Here is a 7,992-nt window from a genome sequence, read left to right as displayed (position 1 = left end):
CCTTCCTTATCAAATTCAACCAAGAAGCACATTTATTCAGTTAAAAACATTCAAAGTTAGCATCTACTGCCTGAAAAGAAAACCAAGTAAACGTTGAGTTTGTGTCCTATCTGCCCCCAAATTTAGTTCTGCTGCATAAATATTTACGTATTCATTTGCTTTGGACAGCTGCGAAAATGCACAATTTTCTTGGACTGCTATGTTTTATACATAAAATAATTCCTTTTTAAAAATTACTTTGGTATTGAACTAAGCTAATATTCAATGAAATATTTATTATAGACCATCATAGAATATATAACTTAACAATAAAAATTAAAACTATCATTTTCAAGTGTTTCTAATGTTCCTTGCATCATGCTAAGCACTTTATACACATTATATCATTTAATCTTTAACAATCCTGTGCAGTAGGTGTTATTTCCCTATTCTATGGTTCAGTATACTCTGGCAAATAGAAGATTAATAATTTTCCCAGGGTTTCATAGCTTATAACTGGCTAAGCTACATTTTATCTTAAGGCTGACTGACCTCGAATTTAAATCTCTCTCCACCATAACAGAGAATCTCCCCAATTAAGGTTCCTAGAGCAGAGGCTGCTGGCTGTTTACCAAAGCCACTTCTAAGCACACAGCTTGAACATATTTCCCTTGGAGTTGGGTATGTCAATGAATTAAATCCTAGCCAAGAGAATATGGGCAAAAATAGTGTATGCCACTTTCAGGTTTGGCTCATAGAAACTTTCCACATGCAACCTTCTATTCTATTTTCCCCCATCTGGCTGCAGACATCAACCAGGCCACACTGACAACCATATGAAGATGGTAGGACCCTACACCGAAGTTCAACCAGAAACATCTTCATTGAATTGTTATGCCAAGGGAAATAAACCCTATTGAGTTAAGCCACTATTGCATAAGGGTTTTATGTTCTATCAGCCGGTATTACCCTAACTAATACAAGTTATGTCATCTTGTATTACCGAATCAAAATATGATTTTTACTCAAGTTTTTAATAAAAACCATTCAATTAAACATATTAAACATTAAAATTTATTTCCTGACAGTCTAAACTTTGTCCTGATAACATCCAGTGAGTGTATGACCTCCTCTCCTACTGCAAAATACAGATGTTAAGTAAAAATGGTAACTTGAAGACAAAGTCCAAATGAACTGCAGTTTATCACTTCAAAAGCAAATAGCATCCAAATGCAGTTTTGAAATGATGTCTAGATACTTTTTTTAGCAAACTTCAGGTGTCACAGATAATAAATGAATCATTTATTTGATGCACATAATACTTTAAAGAAATCAGTGTAAGCCCCCAAAGGAAAAAAGCAACAGCGTACTCAGAAGCATTTCATCATTTGAAGTTGATATAACAATGCTGACAAGTACAAAAGATAACTACTTTGTTCTGTCATGCCATATCATGTTGTAGAAAACACAAAGCATTATGTGACCTTTAGAGAAACAGCCAAAAAGTAGCTTGCTTTGTGATGCTTAACGCGGTATTTTTGAATTTTTGAAGGTCTTGATTTTTGCCAATTGTGGACAAAGTTATGTCCTGGGGGATCTCAGGCATGAAGAGAAAAGAATGCTGATGCATGAAGCAAGTGTAAGGGGAAAGACTGAGAGGAAAATTTACTGCTTCTGGAAAACAAAACTAGTTGTTAAGTATCTAGGTATCTATCTAGTGTGTAGGTATCTATCTAAGTATCTAGTATCTATCTAGTGTGTAGGCTCCTTGAAATGTCCCATCTAATAAATATTAGTTCCAAAATTGGCCTATAATATGTATATTGGCCATGGTTGGCATTGGACCATATGGAGATATTCTCCTAATCCATTATTTTTTATATTCCTTTTTCAAGTATTCACTACTTTTCATGCTCCTCTCTGACTGTGACACTACTACTGCAACAGCCCCAAATTCTAGTCCCATCAAACTTCCATATAGTACAGGGTCCTTGGAGATTGGAAAATGGTACATATAACTGATAGATGGTTACTGACTCTTATTTTTAGATAAGCATCACTACTTCCAAAAATCAAAGCTATGCTTTACTAGGCACTTCTTCTAGTGTTAACTTCTTACCTCAAAGGAATAACTAATAGAGACAATTTCAGCCCTCTACGTTAGTATTCCTTAAAGTAAATTTACAGATAATATGCATTGGAATTACCTGAAGATGTATAGCTTAGTCTCCAAAGTAAGCATTAAAAATAATACAGGCGGGGACGTTGAAGATGGCGGAAGAGTAAGACGCGGAGATCGCCTTCCTCCCCACGGATACACCAGAAATACATCTACACGTGGAACAACTCCTACAGAACACCTACTGAAGGCTGGCAGAAGACCTCAGACCTCCCAAAAGGCAAGAAACTCCCCACGTACCTGGGTAGGGCAAAAGAAAAAACAGAGACAAAAGAATAAGGACGGCACCTGCACCAGTGGGAGGGAGCTGTGAAGGAGGAAAAGTTTCCACACACTAGGAAGCCCCTCCGCGGGCGGAGACTGCGGGAGGCAGAGGGGGGAGCTTCGGAACCGCGGAGGAGTGCACAGCGACGGGTGCGGAGGGCAAAGCGAGGAGATTCCCGCACAGAAGATCGGTGCCGACCGGCGCTCACCAGCCCGAGAGGCTTGTCTGCTCACCCGGGGGCGGGCGGGGCTGCGAGCTGAGGCTCGGGTTTTGGTTTCGGACGGAGCGCAGGGAGAGGACTGGGGTTGGCGGCTTGAACATAGCCTGATGGGGTTAGTGCACCACGACTAGTCGGGAGGGAGTTCGGGGAAAAGCCTGCACCTGCCGAAGAGGCAAGAGACTTTTTCTTCCCTCTTTGTTTCCTGGTGCGCGAGGACAGGGGTTTAAGAGCGCTGCTTAAAGGAACTCCAGAGACGGGCGCGAGCCGCGGCTAAAAGTGCGAACCCCAGAGACGGGCGCGAGCCGCGGCTGAAAGCGCGAACCCCAGAGACGGGCGGGAGACGCTAAGGCTGCTGCTGCCGCCACCAAGGGGCCTGTGTGCGAGCACAGGTCACTCTCCACACCCCTCTTCCGCGGAGCCTGTGCAGCCCGCCACTGCCAGGTTCTCGGGATCCAGGGACAACTTCCCCGGGAAAACGCACGGCTGGCCTCAGGCTGGAGCAACGTCACGCCGGCCTCTGCCGCCGCAGGCCCACCCCGCACGCAGTGCTCCTCCTTTTCCCCCCCCCACCCCCGGCCTGAGTGAGCCGGAGACCCCGAATCAGCGGCTCCTTTAACCCCGTCCTGTCTGAGCAAAAAACAGACGCCCTCCAGCGACCTACACGCAGAGGCAGGGCCAGATCCAAAGCTGAGCTCCTGTGAGCTGTGAGAACAAAGAAGAGAAAGGGAAATCTCTCCCAGCAACCTCAGAAGCAGCGGATTAAAGCTCCACAATCAACTTGATATACCCTGCATCTGTGGAATACCTGAATAGACAAGGAATGATCCCAAATTGAAGAGGTGGAATTTAGGAGCTAGATCTATGATTTTTTTCCCTTTTCCTCTTTTTGTGAATGTGTACGTGTATGCTTCTGTGTGAGATCTTGTCTGTATACTCTTGCTTCCACCATTTGTCCTAGGGCTCTATCCGTCCATGGTTTTTTTAAAAGTTTTTTTCTTAATAATTAATTTTAATTGTAATAACTTTATTATACTTTACCTTCGTTCTTTCTTTCTTTCTTTCCTTCCTTCCTTCCCTCCTTTAGACAATGAATTACCCCAAATTGAGGAGGTGGTCTCTGAGAGCAAGATTTATGATTTTTCCCCCTTTACCTCTTTTTGTGAAGGTGTATGTGTATGCTTCTGTGTAAGATTTTCTCTGTATAGCTTTGCTTCCAACATTTGTCCTAAGGTTCTATCCATCCCTTTTTTTTTTCTAAATATTTTTTAATTCAATAATATTATACTTTATTTTATTTTTACTGTATCTTCTTTCTTTCTCTTTTTTCCTTCTTTCCCTCCTTCCTTCCTTCCTTCCTCCCTCCCTCCCTCCTTTATTTCCTTCTTTGCTTCTTCCTTCCTTCCTTTCCTCCTTTCTTTCCTCATACTTCTACTAATTCTCTCTACTTTTTCTCCCTTTTATTCTGAGCCGTGTGGATGAAAGGCTCTTGGTGCTCCAGCCAGGAGTCAGGGCTCTGCCTCTGAGGTAGGAGAGCCAACTTCAGGACACTGGTCAACAAGAGACCTCCCAGCTCCACATAATATTAAACGGCGGAAATCTCCCAGAGACCTCCATCTTAACACCAGCAACCAGCTTCACTCAACGACCAGCAAGCCACAGTGCTGGACAACCTATGCCAAACAACTAGCAAAACAGGAACACAACCCCACCCATTAGCAGAGAGGCTGCCTAAAATCATAATAAGGCCACAGACACCCCAAAACACACCACCAGACGTGAACCTGCCCACTAGAGAGACAAGATCCAGCCTCATCCACCGCAACACAGGCACTAGTCCCCTCCACCAGGAAGCCTACACAACCCACTGAAACAACCTTAGCCACTGGAGACAGACATCACAAACAACGGGAACTACGAACGTGCAGCCTGCAAAAAGGAGACCCCAAAACACAGTAAGATAAGCAAAATGAGAAGACAGAAAAACACACAGCAGATGAAGGAGCAAGATAAAAATGCACCAGACCTAACAAATGAAGAGGAAATAGGCAGTCTACCTGAAAAAGAATTCAGAATAATGATAGTAAATTGATCCGAAATCTTGGAAGTGGAATGGACAAAATGCAAGAAACAGTTAACAAGGACCTAGAAGAAATAAAGATGAAACAAGCAACGAAGAACAACGCAATAAATGAAATTAAAAGTACTCTAGATGGGATCAATAGCAGAATAACTGAGGCAGAAGAACGGATAAGTGACCTGGAAGATAAAATAGTGGAAATAACTACTGCAGAGCACAATAAAGAAAAAAGAATGAAAAGAACTGAGGACAGTCTCAGAGACCTCTGGGACAACATTAAACGCACCAACATTCGAATTATAGGGGTTCCAGAAGAAGAAGAGAAAAAGAAAGGGACTGAGAAAATATTTGAAGAGATTATAGTTGAAAACTTCCCTAATATGGGAAAGGAAATAGTTAATCAAGTCCAGGAAGCACAGAGAGTCCCATACAGGATAAACACAAGGAGAAATATGCCAAGACACATATTAATCAAACTGTCAAAAATTAAATACAAAGAAAGCATATTAAAAGCAGCAAGGGAAAAATAACACACAAGGGAATCCCCATAAGGTTAACAGCTGATCTCTCAGCAGAAACCCTACAAGCCAGAAGGGAGTGGCAGGAAATACTGAAAGTGATGAAGGAGAAAAACCTGCAACCAAGACTACTCTACCCAGCAAGGATCTGACTCAGATTTGATGGAGAAATTAAAACCTTTACAGACAAGCAAAAGCTGAGAGAGTTCAGCACCACCAAACCAGCTTTACAACAAATGCTAAAGGAACTTCTCTAGACAAGAAACACAAGAGAAGGAAAAGACCTATAATAACGAACCCAAAACAATATAAAAAATGGGAATAGGAACATACATATCGATAATTACCTTAAATGTAAATGGACTAAATGCTCCCACCAAAAGACACAGACTGGCTGAACGGATACAAAAACAAGACCCTTATATATGCTGTCTACAAGAGACCCACTTCAGACCTAGAGACACATACAGACTGAAAGTAAGGGGATGGAAAAAGATATTCCATGCAAATGGAAACCAAAAGAAAGCTGGAGTAGCAATTCTCATATCAGACAAAATAGACTTTAAAATAAGGACTATTAAAAGAGACAAAGAAGGACACTACATAATGATCAAGGGATCGATCCAAGAAGAAGATATAACAATTGTAAATATTTATGCACCCAACATAGGAGCACCTCAATACATAAGGCAAATACTAACAGCCATAAAAGGGGAGATCGACAGTAACACATTCATAGTAGGGGACTTTAACACCCCACTTTCACCCATGGACAGATCATCCAAAATGAAAATAAATAAGGAAACACAAGCTTTAAATGATACATTAAACAAGATGGACTTACTTGATATTTATAGGACACTCCATCCAAAAACAGCAGAATACACATTTTTCTCAAGTGCTCATGGAACATTCTCCAGGATAGATCATATCTTGGGTCACAAATCAAGCCTTGGTAAATTTAAGAAAATTGAAATTGTATCAAGTATCTTTTCTGACCACAACGCCATGAGACTAGATATCAATTACAGGAAAAGATCTGTAAAAAATACAAACACATGGAGGCTAAACAATACACTACTTAATAATGAAGTGATTGCTGAAGAAATCAAAGAGGAAATAAAAAAATACCTAGAAACAAATGACAATGGAGACACAACGACCCAAAACCTATGGGATGCAGCAAAAGCAGTTCTAAGGGGGAAGTTTATAGCAATACAAGCCCACCTTAAGAAGCAGGAAACATCTCGAATAAACAACCTAACCTTGCACCTCAAGCAATTAGAGAAAGAAGAACAAAAAAACCCCAAAGCTAGCAGAAGGAAAGAAATCATAAAAATCAGATCAGAAATAAATGAAAAAGAAATGAAGGAAATGATAGCAAAGATCAATAAAACTAAAAGCTGGTTCTTTGAGAAGATAAACAAAATAGATAAACCACTAGCCAGACTCATCAAGAATAAAAGGGAGAAGACTCAAATCAATAGAATTAGAAATGAGAAAGGAGAAGTAACAACTGACACTGCAGAAATAAAAAAAATCGAGAGATTACTACAAGCAACTCTATGCCAATAAAATGGACAATCTGGAAGAAATGGACAAATTCTTAGAAATGCACAACCTGCCAAGACTTAATCAGGAAGAAATAGAAAATATGAACAGACCAATCACAAGCACTGAAATTGAAACTGTGATTAAAAATCTTCCAACAAACAAAAGCCCAGGACCAGATGGCTTCACAGGCGAATTCTATCAAACGTTTAGAGAAGAGCTAACACCTATCCTTCTCAAACTCTTCCAAAATATAGCAGAGGGAGGAACACTCCCAAATTCCTTCTACGAGGCCACCATCACCTTGATACCAAAACCAGACAAGGATGTCACAAAGAAAGAAAACTACAGGCCAATATCACTGATGAACATAGATGCAAAAATCCTCAACAAAATACTAGCAAACAGAATCCAACAGCACATTAAAACGATCATACACCATGATCAAGTGGGGTTTATTCCAGGAATGCAAGGATTCTTCAATATACGCAAATCAATCAATGTGATAAACCATATTAACAAATTGAAGGAGAAAAACCATATGATCATCTCAATAGATGCAGAGAAAGCTTTCAACAAAATTCAACACCCATTTATGATAAAAACCCTGCAGAAAGTAGGCATAGAGGGAACTTTCCTCAACATAATAAAGGCCATATATGACAAGCCCACAGCAGACATCATCCTCAATGGAGAAAAACTGAAAGCATTTCCACTAAGATCAGGAACAAGACAAGGTTGCCCACTCTCACCAGTATTATTCAACATAGTTTTGGAAGTTTTAGCCACAGCAATCAGAGAAGAAAAGGAAATAAAAGGAATCCAAATCGGAAAAGAAGAAGTAAAGCTGTCACTGTTTGCAGATGACATGATAATATACATAGAGAATCCTAAAGATGCTACCAGAAAACTACTAGAGCTAATCAATGAATTTGGTAAAGTAGCAGGATACAAAATTAATGCACAGAAATCTCTGGCATTCCTATATACTAATGATGAAAAATCTGAAAGTGAAATCAAGAAAACACTCCCATTTACCATTGCAACAAAAAGAATAAAATATCTAGGAATAAACCTACCTAAGGAGACAAAAGACCTGTATGCAGAAAAGTATAAGACGCTGATGAAATAAATTAAAGATGATACAAATAGATTAAGAGATATACCATCTTCTTGGATTGGAAGAATCAACATTGTGAAAAT

Source organism: Monodon monoceros, unplaced genomic scaffold (genome assembly GCF_005190385.1).
Source record: "Monodon monoceros isolate NGI ecotype Baffin Bay Population unplaced genomic scaffold, NGI_Narwhal_1 Super_Scaffold_16, whole genome shotgun sequence".
Classification (NCBI taxonomy): domain Eukaryota; kingdom Metazoa; phylum Chordata; class Mammalia; order Artiodactyla; family Monodontidae; genus Monodon; species Monodon monoceros.
The sequence above is the reverse complement of the archived record's forward strand: the minus strand, read 5'-3'. Positions refer to the sequence as shown.